This window comes from Bison bison, unplaced genomic scaffold (assembly GCF_000754665.1).
Source record: "Bison bison bison isolate TAMUID 2011002044 unplaced genomic scaffold, Bison_UMD1.0 scf7180017864325, whole genome shotgun sequence".
Taxonomy (NCBI): Eukaryota; Metazoa; Chordata; class Mammalia; order Artiodactyla; family Bovidae; genus Bison; species Bison bison.
The window spans coordinates 5758306-5778437 of NW_011494897.1; the positions used below are offsets into that span (position 1 = coordinate 5758306).

General features: G+C 35.9%; 1 protein-coding gene across 1 annotated transcript in view; it reads left to right on the plus strand.

Annotated features, from left to right (window-relative positions):
* USH2A (Usher syndrome 2A (autosomal recessive, mild)) overlaps window positions 1-20132 on the plus strand; it is a 939168-nt gene that overhangs the window by 73796 nt on the left and 845240 nt on the right. The window lies entirely within an intron of this gene.

Here is a 20132-nt window from a genome sequence, read left to right on the forward strand (position 1 = left end):
TTTAACATGGTTTGAGGAAATGCAAATTTGCACCGGATATTGAACTCTCTGTACATAGAAATTATTATTGCTATAATAATTAGTGCCTGAGAAGCAAGGTACTTGTTTTTGGTTTGAATCTGGCTTTGCTTCTTAAAAGTCAAGTGACTTTGGCAAAAAATTTAACTTCTCAATCCAGTTTCCTAATTTGTTTGTTCATCTATAACATGTTTTTGATATAGTTTTCAAAGCAACTGTAAAACTTTTAAATAATATATACTTGGTTTATGTTTGTTATCCAATGAAAGTTTGCTATTATAAATATTAATGTTATAATAATTTAGGTATTACTCTTATTGACTTTGTGAAATTTAAGTATTTTAAAATAATGGTCCTGGCCGACATTCAATTTTTGGCTCAAAATAAAAATTTTCCTAGGGTGAGTAAGAAAAAAATTTTAATTTAGGACAGTGATGTACAGTATGTTTAAAACGGCTATATTTTGTGTAGGTAAGCTCCACAAAATAAGTTCTTTCTCTGTTCAAAGATTAGTCCTCTCTGGTACTCTTCATTGTTTTTTTTTTTTTTACAAATCGTGACATCTATCTGGTGTTATTTCTTTTCAGCCTGAAGGACTTCCTTCTTCATTGTTTATAGTTTGGCCAGTGGGAACAAATTCTCTCAGCTTTATGAAAAATGTCTTTAATTTGTTTTTACTTTTGAAAGATATTTTCACTGGATATAGAATTATACATTGTTAATTATAATTTTTTTTAGCAGTTTAAAGATTGTTGTTTCACTGTCTTCCTGCCTTCATTATTTTTGATGAGTTATCAGCCATCATTCATATTAATATTCCTTTGTAGGGTATATGCCATTTTTTTATTGTTGCTGAAAATTTTCTCTTTGATTTTAATAGTTTAATTAAACTGCCTGGATGTAGTTTTCATAGTATTCATCCTAGTTGAGATTTGCTCAGATTCTTGCTTATGTAAATTGATGTTTTCACTACTTTTGGAAGTTCTGATAATTATCTCTTTAAACTTTTCTTTCTTCTTTTTTTTCCATTCCACATTCTTTCTCCTCTTACTCTAGGACTTCAATTATGTTTATGTCAGAGCACGGATAGTATTCCACAGATGTAGGGCACGTTTTTGTTTGCTTTTTTTTTAACATACTCTTTTTTATTCTTAGCATTTCTCTTTGGATACTATATATTGATTTGTCTTAGTAGTCACTGATTATTAATTTCTTGTTTGTATCTAGGCTGCTCTTAAGCTTATCTAGAAAATTCTTCATTTTTTAATAACAAACTTTTCATCTCTAGAATTTCCATTTGGTAACTCGTTTGTAGGTTCCATCTGTCTGCTCATCATATTCCCTCATCTTTTCACACATATTGTCACCATTTCCACTAGATCTTTTGGTATTTTTTGTCTTAGATATTTGGATCATTCCAACATCTAAGCCTTCCCTTGTGGCTCAGCTGGTAAAGAATCTGCCTGCAATGTGGGAGACCTGGGTTTGACCCCTGAGTTGGGAAGATCTTCTGGAGAAGGGAAAGTCTACCCACTCCAGTATTCTGGCCTGGAGAATTCCATGGACTGTATAGTCCACAGCATCACAAAGAGTAGGACACGACTGAACGACTAGAATTTTATGGAACATCTGAGCCATGTCTTGACTTTTTTTTTCCTTTCTTTGTGATGCACAATGTTTTCTTGCTGTTTCATGTGTCTTAAAATGTTTTTATTGTGTGCCAGACATTTTGTGTAAGGGAATGAAAGAGATAGAAGTGTGTTTGTGTGTGTTAGTTGTTCAGTCAGCTGACTCTTTGTGACCCCATGGACTGTAGCCCACCAGGCTCCTCTGTCTGTGGAATTCTCCAGATAAGAATCCTGGAGTGAGTTACCATTTCCTACTCCAGGGAATCATCCCGACCCAGGTACTGAACCCGTATCTCCTGCATTGCAGCCGAATTCTTTACCATCTGAGCCATCAGGAAAGCTAGGTGAATAATAGTTACCTCGAGAGAAAAGAGCACTTCTGGTTCTATTAGGCCTCTGGAGTGTGTGTGTTGGCAGTGGGTGGGAGGAGGAAAGGAGGAGAGCAGCATCAAACTTATTTGAAGTTGATGTGGATTTGAGCTTTATTTCAGCTGTAATATAATTTAGTTCACCGCTGGTTTCAGATGTTTGATGACAGAATTAGGATGGATGTAGACTCCCTCTGGTGCTAGTAGGGACTGCTGTCTTCTTATTCTATAACTGATTTCTGCTACCTCTCACTTTTCTGTTAGGGATGAGAACAGCTGTGGGTCTCAACTCTTCTGTGTAAGGCTTGTTTACTTTTTAGAATTTATTCAAATTTCTCTGTCTTCTCTACTTTCTGATGGTTTAAGAAATGATTTTAGAGCTTATCTGACTTACTTTGGTTGTTTGATCTAAAGTGATGGTTTCAACTTTCTATACCTGAAGCACAGGTGGAAATCCAACTCTTACTGTAACACTTGATAGCACATTTTCTTTCTTTGACCACCTCTTTGCTTAACTCTGCACCTCTCTTGGTTGTTAACCATGGCTGATCTCTGGCATTCTGATCAAGGGAGGTACCTATTACTTGGCCCCAAAGATTATTTTGGTAGCATTTGGGAATTGACCTTATTTGTTACCTCTTCAAATTTTTTCTGGAGATTTTTGGCTTTTTACATAAGTTTTCTTTGGTCTTCCTGAAATCTATTCACTGCCAATATTTAACACTGAAATTTTTTGAGGATTCTGAATCCTTGTTAGATTATCTCAACTCATTAGTGGCCTTTTTCTGTTTCTTGATTTTGTGAAGTAGTTTCTGTCTTACAACACTTGAACCATTGGTTATTTCTTCATTCAGCTCAAACTTTTACCTTCTAGGGGTTGATGATTAATTTGAATATTTTGTAGTCATCTGTTACTTGTTCAGGATAACACCTTGCCTTTCACTGATTTTAGCTACCACTTCTAGAGGTGAATTTTCAAATTTTCCTCAATCAAGGAATTTTATTATAGTGTATATATTGTGTAATTGTATAATACACATATATTAATCATATCTGACTCTATATTGAATGCTTGTTTTTTTTGTTATTGTTGTCTGCAATGATATTTTATTTAAATCTTTATTTTCTTTCTTATGGTTCCATGACAGCTGGAGTATATTCTTATCTTTTTGTTACTACTACTTAAAAGCAACATTAACAATAATAGAAACACAAAATGCATTCTAAATTTTCTGGCATAAAGCCCTTACCATTGTGAGCATGAAAAAAATAAATGAGCAAGCTTCTTTGACTCTCTGTTCTAGAGCCATCATTTTTGAAGTTCTAGATTTTTTCTGATTTGCTTTTATAGTTGGATTCAGAGTACAATGTTTTCTTTTGTGTCACACTGAAGTAAATAGAAATTAGGTAATTAATCTGACCCCCATCATGCATAATTTTAATTTCAATTAGAACTTTTGATAGAAATGAGGAAAGGAGGTTATCTAAGTCTTTGTAGAATGGACACAGATTTATTTATTTTTGTTCTATTACATTGGCAGGTTTTTTCTTACATATGTGAATCTATTAATGGTATTGTCAAAATGCTCAGTCTTTAAGCTTTGTTATTTTCAGAAGTGAAGATTCTCAGTATGATATCATACTAGGTTTTTTTTTTAAATAAAAATTCACAGTAATTATCTTTCTTTTAGCCCATGAGTGGGTATCTCTATTTAAAGGCAACTGTGCCAATCATTTGGAGAAGGCAATGGCACCCCACTCCAGTACTCTTGCCTGGAAAATCCCATGGACGGAGGAGCCTGGTAGGCTGCAGGCCATGGGGTCGCTGAGGGTCAGACATGACTGAGCGACTTCACTTTCACTTTTCACTTTCATGCATTGGAGAAGGAAATGGCAACCCACTCCAGTGTTCTTGCCTGGAGAATCCCAGGGACGGGGGAACCTGGTGGGCTGCCGTCTATGGGGTCTCACAGAGTCGGACACGACTGAAGTGACTTAGCAGCAGTGCCGATAATTATACTTCCAGTTCTAATTCTAAAATTGTTTTGGTTCACAAGGACAGATCTAGTCTTAATAACTTGTTGCTATTTCCATTCATTTGACTTTGCTAAGTTGCTTCAGTCGTGTCCGACTCTGTGCGACCCCATAGATGGCAGCCGACCAGGCTCCCCCGTCCTTGGGATTCTCCAGGCAAGAACACTGGAGTGGGTTGCCATTTCCTTCTCCAATGCATGAAAGTGAAAAGTGAAAGGGAAGTTGCTCAGTTGTGTCCAACTCTTAGCAACCCCATGCACTGCAGCCTACCAGGCTCCTCCGTCCATGGGATTTTCCAGTCAAGAGTACCGGAGTGGGGTGCCATTGCCTTCTCCTCATTTGACTTTAGCATGTTTATTAACATCTAACTTTCTAAAATAGAAATTGTTGTTATGCCAGTGAGTTTTCTAGGTAATGTTCATTTATGGCCTTGAAATATCAAAAGGTTCTTAACCCTCTCTCCCATTCTGTATTCACATTTATTATTCTTGTGTCATTTTTATACCTTATGAGATTTTTTATACCTTGTATAATTGCCAGTTTTATAGACTAAAGATTGTCAAATATTAACTATTTCAACCTTAAGTTAATATGTATATGCTGCTGCTGCTGGTAAGTCACGTCAGTCGTGTCCGACTCTGTGCGATTCCATAGATGGCAGCCCACCAGGCTCCTCTGTTCCTGGGATTTTCCAGGCAAGAACACTGGAGTGGGTTGCCATTTCCTTCTCCAATGCATAAAAGTGAAAATGAAGTCGCTCAGTCATGTCTGACTCTTCGCGACCCCATGGACTATAGTCTCCCAGGCTCCTCTGTCCATGGGATTTTCCAGGCAAGAGTACTGGAGTATATAAGTATACTTAAATAATACAATAAATACTATTATCTTCATGTTAAAATTTATAAAAGTTGCTTCACCTTGGGAAACAACTGTAAAATTTCACCTTGGAAAGCAACTGTAAAATTTGTTTTTGAGTATTTTTAATTTTTAAGTCTGATTCATTCATTTTGCATGCTTTATTAATATTCCATTTTATGAATAAAAGCATACATTATTTATTTGTTTCCATGCTGATAATTTTCTTCTTAAAATTTATGAAATTTCACATTTAACATATGTTTCTCGTGGTACACATTTGTTTTACTTCTTCCTTGATAATTGGAAACCCTTTCTTTTCCTTGCTTAATTGCCCTGGTTAATTACCTACAGAACAATATATACTACAAGTGGCAAATGTGGATATTGGACATGGCAGACAAGTAGTCTTGTACCTTCGAATATGATGTTAGCTATGGATTTTTCTAAAATCCCTTTCTTATATGAAGAATTTCTCTCTTTTTCAGGGTTTACTGTTTTTATAATGCAAATGTTGGCATTTGACAAAGGCCTTTTTCTAAGTCTAAGGAGATAATCATTTGTGTTTTGTCCTTTATTCTATCAGATTGTGCATTATTTAGTTTTCATATGTAGAATGAGCCTTGAATCTCTGGGAGAAATCCCAGTTGCTTGTGGTGTATAATCCTGTATTTATGTTGTTGAATTTGGTTTAATAGTATTTTTTTTTGAAGATATATATTCGTAAGACATTGATCTGTAACTTTCTTTACTTGTATAGTCTTTATTGGGTTTGTTCTCAGGGTAAGATAACTTCATAGAATTATTTGGGAAGTGCTTTTTTTTTAAATTTATTTATTTTTTGTTGAAGGATAATTGCTTTACAGAATTCTGTTGTTTTCTGTCAAACCTCAACGTGAAGTGTTTTTACCTTTTATATTTTTTGGAAGAGCTTGTGAAGGCTTGACATTTTTCCTCTTTATTTATTTGACTGCACTGGGTCTTAGTTGTAACTTGGGGAATCTTTCAGCTGCAGTATCAGGGATCTAGTTCCTCGACTGGGGGTAGAACCAGGACCCTTTGCATTGGGAATGTGGCACCTCAGCCACTGGACTACCAGGGAAGTCCCCATTGTTTCTCTTCTCCAATTAAGATAAATAAATTTAAAAAAAAAGAAAAAAATAAATGTTTATAAGAATTCAGTGAAGACATGGATCCTGGATTTTCTTTGTGGAAAATAACTTTTTTAAACTAAATAAATCTCCTTTTTTATTATAGCCATATTAAGAATATCTGTTTCTTCTTTTTTCATTCACTATTATATTTGATTTTGTTTCTTCCAGTTTTACTAAGATATAATTGACATACAGCACTATTTAAGTTTAAGGAATACAGCACAGTGATCTCATTTACATACATCATGAAGTGATTTTTACAATAGTTTTGGTGAACATTCATCAACTTATATAGGTATAAAACTTAAGAAATAGAAAAAAATGTTTTCTTATGATAGCTCTTGAGATTTACTCTCTTAACAGCTTCCGTAATGATATGCAGCAGTGTTAATTAAATTCATCATATTGTATATTATATCACTAGTACTTACTTATACCTGGAGGTTCAGACCTTTTGACTGTCTGCATCTCCTTCCCCCTTCCCTCTACTCTATTCCCTCTCTGTTAACCATAAATTTGATCTCTTTTCTATAAATTTGTTTTTAAAATATCATAGACCTATAACACTATGTTAGTTTCTGTTACTCAACTTAGTGACTCAAAAATTTTGTATTTTAAATGGTCATAACAATAAATCTAGTACCGTATATCACCATGCAAAGATATTATGCAGTTATTCACTATATTTCCCACACTGTACATTTCATACCTGTGACTCATTTACTTTGCAACTGAAAGCTTGTACCTCTTAATCTCCCTCACCTATTTAATTCCTCCTCCTTCCTCGTCCCCTTTTACTGCATCTGTAAGTCTATTTGTGTTCTATTATATTTGTCCATTTGTTTTGTTTTTTAGATTTCAAATTTAAGTAAAATCATACACTACTTGCCATTCTCTTTCTGGTTTATTTCATATCTTCAGAGTTCATCCTTGTTTTTGCAAATGACAGGATTTTATTTCTTATGGCTGAGTGATACTCCATATTCTGTTTGTGTATGTGTGTATATATACCTCATCTTCTTTATCCATTCATCTATTGATGTACATTTTGGTTGCTTCCATATTTGGTTATTTATAATATAATAATGCTACAATGAAAAAGAGGTGCATATATCTATTCTAATTAATGTTTATACTTTTTAGGATAGATACTGAGAAATGACACTGCTGGATCATACAGTAGCTCTATTTTTAAATTTTGGGGGAATAACCATACTCTGCCATAGTGGCTGCACCAGTTTACATTCCCACCAGTGGGGGTTTTCCTTTTTTCCTTGCCAACATTTGTTATTTGTTATGTTTTGATAATAGCTACTTTGACAAATATGGTGTAATATCTTACTGTGGTTTTGACTTGCATTTTCCTGATGATGTTGATCATCTTTCATTTGGCTGTTGGCCATTTGTGTATCTTCCTTGTAAAAATGTCTACTTAGAGCATTTTTCAACTGGGTTATTTGTTCATTTGTGGAATTGTATGAGTTATTTATTTTTGATATTAAGCACTTAACATGTATCATTTGCAGATATCTTCTCTTATTTACTAGGTGGCATTTTCCTTTTTTTTCTTTTTAATTTATTTTTATATTGATGGATAATTGCTTTACAGAATTTTGTTGTTTTGGCATTTTACTTTTAATGATGGTTTCCTTCTCTGTGCAAAAGCTTTTTAGTTTGATGTAGTCTTGTTTGCTTATTTTTGCTTTGTTTTCTCTACCCAAGGATGCATATCAAAAAAAAAAATTATGAAGACCAATGTCAAAGAGAACATACCTATTCTTACTTCTAGATGTTATATGCTTTCAGGTCTTACATTTAAATTTTTAATCTATTTTGAATTTATTTTTGTGCATAATGTGATAGTAGTCCAGACTGATTCTTTTGCATGTAGTTGTCCACTTCTCCCAACACCATTTGTTAAAGAGACTTTTCCCTATTTTATGCCCTTCCCTCCTTTTTCATAGAGTAATTGCCTGTATTCACTACATTCTTTATTCTAATCCATTGATCTACATCTGTTTTTGTGCCAATATCATACTGTTTTGATTACTGTAGCTTTATAGTATGGTTTGAAATCAGGGAGCATGAGACATCTGGGTCTTTCTCAATAATGTTTTAGCTATTTGGAGTCTTCTGTGTTTCCTTGCAAATTTTAGAATTATTTTGTTTGTATGAAAAAAAAAGTCATTGGTATTGCATTGAATCTGTAGATTGTTTGGGATTGGGATTGCATTGAATCTGTAGTCATGAAGATCTTTTGGGTTGTGACGATTTTTGGGGGTCATGGAGATCTTTTTTGTACAGTTCTTCTGTGTATTCTTGCCACCTCTTCTTAATATCTTCTGCTTCTGTTAGGTCCATACCATTTCTGTCCTTTATTGAGCCCATCTTCACATCAAGTGTTCCCTTGGTATCTCTAATTTTCTTGGAGAGATCTTTAGTCTTTCCCATTCTATTGTTTTCCTCTATTTCTTTGCACTGATCACTGAGGGAGGCTTTCTTATCTCTGCTTGCTGTTCTTTGGAACTCTGCACTCAGATGGGTATATCTTTCCTCTTCTCCTTTGCTTTTCACTTCTCTTCTTTTCACAGCTATTTGTAAGGCCTCCCCAGACAGCCATTTTGCTTTTTTGCATTTCTTTTTCTTGGGGATGGTTTTGCTCCCTGTCTCCTGTACAATGTTATGAACCTCATTCCATAGTTCATCAGGCACTCTGTCTATCAGATCTAATTGCTTAAATCTGTTTCTCACTTCCACTGTATAATCATAAGGGATCTGATTTAGGTCATACCTGAATGGCCTAGTGGTTTTCCCCACTTTCTTCAATTTCAGTCTGAATTTGTCAATAAGGAGTTCATGATCTGAGCCACAGTCAGCTCCCGGTTTTGTTTTTGCTACTGTATAGAGCTTCTTCATCTTTGGCTGCAAATAATATAATCAGTCTGATTATGGTGTTGACCATCTGGTGATGTCCATGTGTAGAGTCTTCTCTTGTGTTGTTGAAAGAGGGTGTTTGCTTATGACCAGTACATTCTCTTGGCAGAACTCTATTGGCCTTTGCCCTGCTTCATTTTGTACTCCAAGGCCAAATTTGCCTGTTACTCCAGGTGTTTCTTGACTTCCTACTTTTGCATTCCAGGTCCCTATAATGAAAAGGACATCTTTTTTGGGTGTTAGTTCTAGAAGGTCTTGTAGGTCTTCATAGGACCATTCAATTTCAGCTTCTTCAGCATTACTGGTTGAAGCATAGAGTTGGATTACCATGATATTGAATGGTTTGCCTTAGAAACAAACAGAGATCATTCTGTCGTTTTTGAGATTGCATCCAAGTACTGCATTTCGGACTCTTGTTGACTATCATGGACTATAAAGAAAGTTGAGCACTGAAGAATTGATGCTTTTGAACTGTGGTGTTGGAGAAGACTCTTGAAAGCCCCTTGGACTGCAAGGAGATCCAACCAGTCCATCCTAAAGGAAATCAGTCCTGAATGTTCATTGGAAAGACTGATGTTGAAGTTGAAACTCCAGTACTTTGGCCACCTCATGCAAAGAGCTGACTCATTTGAAAAAACCCTGATGCTGGGAAAGATTGAAGGGAGGAGGAGATGGGGAAAACAGAGGATGAGATGGTTGGATGACATCACCGACTCAATGGGCATGAATTTGAGTAAACTCCAGGAGTTGGTGATGGACAGGGAAGCCTGGCGTGCTGCAGTCCATGGGGTCGCAAAGAGTTGGACACGACTGTGTGACTGAGAACTGAATCTGTAGGTTATTTGGGTAGTTTTGTCATTTTAAAATTGTTAGTGTATTCAACTGCAACAGATTTCTCTATATTAATATTATAACCTGCAACATTATTGAATTCATTGATGAGCTCTGGTAGTCTGTTGGTGATGATATCTGTTTCTTGAGTCAGTTTCAGTAGTTTGTGTCTTTCTAGAAATTGGTCCATTGATCTGGATTACCTAATTTTGGCATACATTTTTCAGGGATTCCCCTGTCATCTTTTCTTGTCTGTAAGGTCTGTTGCAATGTCCCCTCTTTCACTCCTGGTATTACTAATTTGAGTCTTGGTCTCCTCTTTTCTTTGTGTGTGTAGCTGAAGACTTGTTAAAGATGCTGTTCATTAAAAAAAAAAACAAACACAATTTTTGTTCTTTCTGGTTTTCCTGATTGTTTTAAATTCTATATTTCATTTGTGTCTAATCTTAATAATTGACTTATTTCAGTATGCTTTGGATTGAGTTTCCTCTTTTTTTCTAGTTTTTGAAGGTAGAAGACTAGGTTATTGATTGGAAACTTTTCATTATTAATATAGATGATTATAGTTCTATATTTCACTTTAAGCGTTGTTTTATCTGAAACTCATAGAGTGTGATATATGTTCATTTTTATTTGTCTCAGGATTTTCTAATTTGCTTGTGATTTCCTCTTTGACCTATTTATTGTTGGGAATATGTCGGTTATAGTTTATGTAATATATGTCTTTTTTTATTTTTTAACTTTCAAACTATTTGTTTCCTTAAGCTTGTCTATTGTAGAAAGCATATAGTTGAATCATATTTATGTTTTGGTTTTCCATTCTGCAAATCTACTTTTTATTGTATTTAAACCATTTACATTTAATGCAATTATGATAAGGTAGTTAACTTTGTAATATTACTTTGCTCTTTGTTTTCTAAGGCTTATGCCTCTTTTGTTCATGTATTGTTTTGTGTTAAATAGATGTTTTTGAGTATACCATTTTAATCCTCTTGTTATTCTTTTTACTATATTTGTTATTTTATTAGTAGTTTCCCAGGTTATCACAGTTGCCTCTAAACTTATAATAATCTAGCTTGAATTAATACCAACTTAATTTCATTAGTATACTCAAACTTTCTGCTTATTGTTTGTTTGTTTTTATCCCCCTTGTTATTGTCATTCAAATTATGTTGTTAACACAGATATATAATTACTATTTTATGCATTTCTCTTTTTAATTAAGAAAAAGAATTATAAGTAAAATATTTAAATAATATTTATGTTTGTGTAGTTACTTTTAAAAGTGTTCTTTATTTCTCTACATGGACTAGAATTATTGTCTAGTGTCCTTTCATTTCAGTCTGAAGACTTCCTTTAGTACTTCTTATAAATTAGGTCTGTAAGTCATTAGGTCTATAAATCATAGTCTCGGTTTTTGTTTACTTTGGAATTTCTTCATTTGTCCTGCATTTTTTATGAATAGTTTTACTGGAAAGAGAATTTTTGGTTCATATTCTTTTCTTTTTTCCTTGGTGCTTTAAATATGTCATCTCACTATCATCTGGCCTGTATGGTTTCTGATGAGAAATCTTGTTAATCTTATTGAAGATACATTGTATAGATGGATCATTTCTCTCTTGGTGCTTTCATAAATTTCTGTTGGAATTTCAGCAGTTTGATTATGAAATATTGTGTACAGTTTTCTGAATTATCCTTCTTGAAGTTAATTGAGTTTCTTGGATGTATACATTAATGTTTTTCATCAAATCTGAGGAGGTTTAGTGATTATTTCTTTAAATATTTTTCTTGCTCCTTTCATTCTCTCTTCTCGTGGGACTAGTATTATGGTCATATTCGCACACTTGATGGGGAATCCCACAAGTCCCTGAAGTTCTGGTTAATTTTTGTATTTTTTTTCTTTCTATTCTGCAGACTAATCTCAGTTGACCAGTTTTTAAGTTCACTGTTTTTTTCTGCCCATTTGTATCTACTGTTGAGTCCCTTTAGTGAATTTTTCTTTTTCAATAATTTCTGTCTCATATAATCATCTTTTCTATTTGCTCAGGCATCATTCTGATACTTTGGTTCTCTAGATATGGTTTCCTTCCGTTTTTTGAACATGTTTAAATAGTTGATTTAAAGTCTTGTCTAGTAAATTTAATGTATGGGCTTTTAACTGGCCCAGCTTATATGACCCCTTCCCCTCAACTGTTTATCAGCCATACTTTCTTGTTCCTTTGCATGTGTCATATTTTTTGTTGAAAACTGGGCATTTTAGGTAGTGTAATGTAGCAGATACAAAAATCAGAGTCTTTCCTTCCCCAGGATTTTTGTTGCTGCTGTTTGCTTGTTTAGTGACTTTCCTGAACAAATTATATAAAATACATATTTTTGTCATGAATGGTCATTGAACTCTCTGTTCAGTTAGCATGTGTGAGTGTGCACTCTAGTGTATTAGTCGTTCAGTCATGTCTGACTCTCTGCGTCCCATGGACTGTAGCCCACAAGCCTCCTCTGTCTGTGGGATTCTCCAGGCAAGAATACTGGAGTGCATTGCCATTCCCTTCTCCAGGGTATCTTCCTGACACAGGGATCAAACCCAAGTATCCTGCACTGCAGGCAGATTCTTTACCATATAAGCCAATAATGGAAGTTCAGTTCAGTTCAGTTGCTCAGTCATGTCCGACTCTTTGCGACCCCATGAATCGCTGCATGCCAGGCCTCCCTGTCCATCACAAACTCCTGGAGTTCACTCAGACTCACGTCCATCGAGTCAGTGATGCCATCCAGCCATCTCATCCTCTGTCGTCCCCTTCTCCTCCTGCCCCCAATCCCTCCCAATATCAGAGCCTTTTCCAATGAGTCAACTCTTCACATGAGGTAGCCAAAGTACTGAAGTTTCAGCTTTAGCATCATTCCTTCCAAAGAAATCCCAGGGCTGATCTCCTTCAGAATGGACTGGTTGGATCTCCTTGCAGTCCAAAGGACTCTCAAGAGTCTTCTCCAACACCACAGTTCAAAAGCATCAATTCTTCGGCACTCAGTTTTCTTCACAGTCCAACTCTCACATCCATACATGACCACTGGAAGAACCATAGCCTTGAGGTTTTCATAAATTCTTAGAGCCAATAATCTTTTTAGTCTCTTTTGATGGCTCTATTAGTCTGTTGCAATATACCTTTAACATTCAGTCGGTCAGATTAGCGCTCTTCTTTAGTCAGCATTTACTGCTTGTGTAGAATTACAAGGTCAAAGAGAGGTGAAAGTTCAAGTTCTCAAATGTCCCTCGGGGATGTACATGTTCCTGGACATATACATACCCCTTTGTATGAGCATGACTTTCTAGATTCCCAGGCAATCTTTGCAAAGCCCCCTATGGATGTGTCATTTCTCAGCTTTTATCTCTTTTTTGTTTGTTTGTTGTTTTCCCAAGCTGTTATTGTTGCCTTAGGCAGCTATAATGTTAAGCAGTTGCCACTGATTGTTTTCAACAAACGTCCCAGTTCAGTTCAGTTCCTCAGTCATGTCGGACTCTCTGTGACCCTCTGGACTGTAGCATGCCAGACATCCCTGTCAATCACCAACTCCCGGAGCCTATTCAAACTCATGTCCATCGCGTTGGTGATGCCATCTAACCATCTCATCCTCTGTCATCCCCTTCACCTCCCACCTTCAATCTTTCCCAGTATCAGGGTCTTTTCCAAGGAGTTGGTTCTTTGTATCAGGTGGCCAAAGTATTAGAGTTTCAGCTTCAGCATCAGTTCTTCCAGTGAATATTCAGGACTGATTTCCTTTAAGATTGACTGGTCAGATCTCCTTGCTGACCAAGGGACTCTCAGGAGTCTTCTCCAACACCACAGTTCAAAAGCATCAATTCTTCAGTGCTCAGCTTTCTTTATAGTTCAACTCTCACATCCATACATGACCACTGGAAAAACCATAGCTTTGACTAGACGGACATGTGACAGCAAAGTAATGTCTCTCCTTTTTAATGTGCTGTCTAGGTTGGTCATAGGTTTTCTTCCAAGGAGCAAGCATCTTTTAATTTTATGGCTGCAGTCATTGTCTGCAGTGATTTTGTCCCCCAAAATAAAGTCTGTCACTGTATCCATTCTTTCCCCATCTATTTGCCATCAAGTGATGGGACTAGATGCCATGATCTTAGTTTTCTGAATGTTGAGTTTTAAGTCAACTTTTTCACTCTCTTCTTTCATTTTCATTAAGAGGCTCTTTAGTTCTTTGCTTTCTACCATAAGGGTGGTGTCATGTGTGTATCTGAGGTTCTTGTTATTTCTCCCGGCAATCTTCATTCCAGCTTGTGCTTTATCCAGTCTGTCATTTCACATGATGTATTCTGCATATAAGTTAAATAAGCAGGGTGACAATATACAGCCTTGATGTACTTCTTGCCCCATTTGGAACCAGTCTGTTATTCCATGTCCAGTTCTAACTGTTGCTTCTTGACCTGCATACAGATTTCTCTGGAGGCAAGTCAGGTGTCTGGTATTACCATCTCTTTCAGAATTTTCCAGTTTGTTGTGATCCACAGTAAAAGGCTTTGGCATAGTCAATAAAGCAGAAATAGATGTTTTTCTGAAACTCTCTTTGTTTTTTGATGATCCAGTGAATGTTGGAAATTTGATTTCTGGTTCCTCTGCCTTTTCTAAATCCAGCTTGAACATTTGGAAGTTCACAGTTCATGTACTTTTGAAGCCTGGCTTGGATCATTTTGAGCATTACTTTGCTAGTGTGTGAGATGAGTGCAATTGTGTGGTAGTTTGTACATTCTTTGGCATTGCCCTTCTTTGGGATTGGAATGAAAATTGACCTTTTTCAGTCCTGTGGCCACTGCTGAGTTTTCCAGATTTGCTGGCATATTGAGTGCAGCACTTTCACAGCATCATCTTTTCAGATTTGAAATAACTCAATTGGAATCCCATCACCTCCATAGCTTTGTTCATAGTGATACTTCCTAAGGCCCACTTGACTTTGATTCCAGGATGTCTGGCTCTAGGTGAGTGATCACACCATTGTGGTTTTTTGGGTCATGAAGATCTCTTTTGTATAGTTGTGTGTATTCTTGCCACCTCTTCTTAATATCTTCTGCTTCTGTTAGGTCCATACAATTTCTGTCCTTTATTGTGCCCACTTTTGCATGAAATGTTCCTTTGGTATCTCTGATTTTCTTGAAGAGATCTCTAGTCTTTCCCATTCTACTGTTTTCCTCTATTTCTTTTTGTTGATTGCTGAGGAAGGCTTTCTTATCTCTCCTTGCTATTCTTTGGAACTCTGCATTCAAATGGGTATATCAGCCAGAACTGTGTCTGAGTGTCTCCTGTGGAGGTATGCGTCAGCAGTGGCCTGCCACAGGGGAAGTGTCTCTGGGTGCAGCAGACCTGGGTATGGCATAAGCCCTCTTGGAGGAGGTTGCCATTAACCCCACCCTAGAACTGCCGAACTTACACAGAACTTAAACAGACTCTTGGAGGGCACCAACAAAACCTTGTGTGCACCAGGACCCAGGAGAAAGAAGCAGTGGCCCCACAAGAGACTGACCCAGACTTGCCCAGGAGTATCCAGGAGTCTCTGGCAGAGGTGTGGGTTGGCAGTTGCCTGCTGCAGGGTCAGGGGCACTGAGTGCAGTGGTATGTGCAAGGGACTTTTGAAGGAGGTTGCTATTATTTTCATTACCTCCACCATAGTTTGGCCTCAAGTCAAGCCACAGGGAGGGAACACAGTCCTGCCCATCAACAGAAAATGGGATTAAAAATTTACTGAACATGGTCTCACCCATCAGAACAAGACCCAGTTTCACATTCAGTCAGTCTCTCCCATCAGGAAGCGTCCTTAAGCCTCTAATCCTTCTTCATCAGAGGGCAGACAGACTGAAAACCACAATCACAGAAAACTAACGAAACTGATCACATGGACCACAGCCTTGTCTAGCTCAATGAAACCATGAGCCATGCTGTGTAGGACCATCCAAGATGGATGGGTCATGGTGGAGAGTTCTGACAAAATGTGGTCCACTGGAGAAGGGAATGGCAAACTACTTCAGTATTCTTGCTTTCAGAATGCCACGGACAGTATGAAAAGAAATGACCAAGCTCTGAGTAATTTCAAGCCATACATGTGGGGTTTTTATAGTACCACCATCAGATTAAATAATGACAGTTTTCTGAGATTAAGGCTTTCAAGGAACTCCAACACCACTCTCATTCCTCCAGTGGATGCTAGGCTCTATTTTTCGCTGTGATCATAGAATATCCAATATCAAGATTAACCATTGAGTGATGGAGAGGAGGACAGCAATTGAGAAAGTTAAAATGCCACAAAATAGGCTATTCTTATTGTTATTCACCCACTAAACCACACACACACACACCCTGGATTTTTGCAAATCTTTGGTCGATCTCCATCATTTTAGAGTGTCATCATTTTGACATTCTTTGCTAGTGTTATTATTGCTTTTATGGCAGAATCTTCATTTGTTCTTACTTTGCCATTCCTGATCACACTGTGTAATTTCTCTCATCATTATCTTGCACTTTCATCAGCAGGCATAACCTTCATTTGTTAGATTTATAACTAGTATTCATGTTTTGGGACTAATATAAATATTACTTTAAAACTTCTTTCCAGTAGTTCATCACTAGTGTATAGAAATTGAATTGATTTTTATACATTCAACTTATTGCTAAATTCACTTATTACTTCTAGTAGTTTTTGTATAAATTTACTGGGCTTTCCTAAGAGACAATTATATTACCCATGAATTTTTCTTCCTTTTCAGTTGGTGTGACTTTTTAAAAATTTAGCCTTATTGCAAAACTACTCTTTTTATCTTGATTTATGTATTAGATTATTTACTCAGTTTTCCTATTGAAGTAATTTTGCTATGCCACCAATCATAATGTGGATATACTGCTTCTTTCCAGTAATTACATATTTTCTAAATATACAACCATGAGGGCTTTCTGGTATGATTCATATCTGTTTACTTGATCAATTTATGTAATTTAACTGATATTTGCCATATGAATATTTTTCAAAGAAAAATCATTTTATTGTTTATTCCAGTGAATATCTGTTGCTGTAAAGCTGGCAGCTGACAAAGGAATTAGTAAAATTCACTCTTATGACTGTGTCCTTGATTTTATGATATTCTCCCCCAAAATCAAATCATAATTCTCCTGTTTGGAGTGGATGATTCACATTAGATCTTTAGTGAACTTTTTTAACTTTAAAAATTCCCTTCAAATATGAATTCTGTGGTAGAAGATGTGATTGTTCTATGTTCGGATTCCAAATTTGAAAACTATAACTGTTTTTAAAGGTCATAAAACCTAGTCCCTTTATTTTACAGATGATAAAATAGATTTCACAATCCCTCTGCAGCAAAGTGTCCCTTTATTGCTAAAATATAGGAAATGAATTCAGATTTATTAATATTGAGGTGTACACCTTCACTTCTATACCCTAGTCTGACTTCTATTGACTTGGAGACTGTAATAGCCTAACTGATCTCACTGCTTCTACCCTTGTCTTCCTATATTCTGTTTTTAACACTTTGGAATAAACCTGAGTTCATGTCACTTCTCTACTCTATGCTCTCCAGAAACTTCCTATTTTACACAGAATAAAACCAAAGTACTAATAATAGGCTCCATGACTTTTCACAATTGGAACCCAATTACCCCATCCCCCTGCCGACCACCACAGCAGCCAGTTACTTGTCTGGCTGGCTTGTCTGACTTAATTTTCCAAGAGCCTCCCTTCTCTTACTCTGCTTCAGGGTACTGACTTCTTGCAGCTCCTCTAGTATGCCAATCATAGTGGCTTAGGGGGTCTGTGCGTTCATTGACTTCTGTCTGGAATATTGCCCCAAGATGTATACATGATTCATTCTCTTTCTGTTCTCAATGAGACCTCTCTTTAACATACCATCCAAATTAAATTCCAGCTATGCTCCCTATGTAGCTCTAATTTTCCCCATTTTCATAGTATTTATCATATTTTAATATACTATATAAGTTACTCATTTATTATGTTCATATAACTGCTGGAATATAGGCTCCACAGTTGTTTTTTTGGCTTTTTGTGCCTGTTTTGTTAACTAATGTATCCCCCAAACCCATGAAAATCCTAACGTGTGAAAGGCTCTCAATAAATATTTGTTGAAGGAATGAATGAAGAAAGAATGAAAGCACCTTGATAATTTAAATCCATGATTCAAGCTTTGAAAAAATAATAATGATCATCAATTTTGCTTTTGGTGATATTAAGTCTTTCAAAAATCACAAGTGATTATCCCTTATTTGTTATGATCTGTATTTTCTGGGTACTTTGAAATAAAACATTCCCTAGTGGTTCTATATATAATGTTTTAGACTTTTTAAAAAATACACTGAAAAAACAAATTGGATAATATGGAATACATTTCATAATATATATTTTTTCTCTTTGATAACTCATTATGTTAAATGTACAAAATATTGACTAAATTCATTACCTGGGCCTCCATAACAAAATACCACAAACTGCGTGGCTTATAACAATAGAACTTTATTGTCTCACGGTTCTGGATGCTATACATCTGAAATCAAGGTGTTACTAGGTCCATGTTCTCTTTGAAACCTCTAGTGGAGAGTCCTTTGCCTTTAATTAACTTCTGGTGGTGGCCACCAAGCCATGGTATTCCGTGACTTATACAGTTACGTCACTCCAAACTCCACCTTTGTCATCACATGGCCTTCTCATTGTGTGAATGTGTTTCTACCAGGCACTTTCCTCTTCTTACAAGGACACTCGTCAGGTTAGGTCCTACCCTAATGATATCACCTTAACTTGATTATATCTGCAAAGACTCTGTTTCCATATAAAGGCATGTTCATAGGTGCTGGGGGATGACTTCAATATGCAGTTTGGGAAGAGTACCATTCAACCTGTAACAATAGCTTTTAAATTGGGGAGGGTATTGCTTGATGGCATAGCATGCTTTGAGGATGATGGGAAACTTCTTGTTGCTTCATTAGTAAGTGCTGCCAAGAGCAGAATCAGTGTTAATCTCTTTAGTGTCCCTAGCCAACGCTGAAGTGAATACTATAATTATTTCAATTAGCCTACTTCCTGTATATCATTTGGAAACCTTTAGATTCATGAAGAAATATTCATATGTGAAATGTTATTTTCTTAACTATAGCCTTTAATATAATTATAAGAAGAAATAGAAATATATACACACAAGCACAAACTCAAACACAAACACATGTCCTTTTTATGCCCCTGAATCTCACCCTTTTTGCTCATTCATCTCCCCCTGCTTCTGAGATCAACATCGAAACTATTTGGTGTGCTAATTCTACTTGGCATCATTTATTCACCTGGCATAACCTCACTCTGTCCCAGGTTCCTCTGAGTCACCACCAAGGAACTGCAGCAAAGGCTCAGCAAACATTTTTAAAAACTCTATTATTAAGATAAAATTAAAAAATAGAATTGTTTAAAAAAACACATTTGAGGAAATAGTCATTTGGTGATTGGCCATTGCTCTAAATTTAATTTAAAAACAGTTACTGAATAGGCATTATATTTTAGATCATATCCTTTTTTGTGTCCCCATGATTTAAACTCTAGCTAGAATTTTGCCATTTTCATTGTTTTTCTTATTATTAAAACAAACAAGCTTTCTTACATTTTTCTGTTCCTACTCTCCATCAGCTTATCTGTTAATGCATTGTAAATAAGTATTTGCTGAATTGATAAAATTGTGTGTGGTTTAAAGTTGATATCTACCCATATCTTGAAAAGTTACCTAATTCAAAGCAGATTGGGCTCTGAACTTGACTTGTTTTATAAAAATACTCATGTGGTGATGGAATTTTGAGACATGTGAGTAACTCAGAACTCATAAATAGGAGGTTTACAATCTATCCTCACTTATTGCAGGCTTTCTAAATGAGGCATTAATCTTAATTTGTAGAGTACCTAAACTGATGCCCTGAAGCTTGGTGATTGAGCAAGTGGAATGGAAAAATGGGGAGTCATCTCTCAGTAATGTGAATGCTCTGAAAATCACATAGGAAACAGATGAGAATCACATTTAGGACTGATGAAATGATAGATTTATGTTTATAAACTACGGAGAAATTTGATTTGGGGAAGATATTCTGGATAGAGATTATAAGTTGTGTCAGTAAGTAGGCTCACCAAAATAATAACTCTGACATAAGGCCTATAAAGTTTATAGAAATAACTATGATCATTACTGTTATTCATTTGTAATTAGTAAAATATATACTGTTCAGTGATGAGGGCATGACAACCCA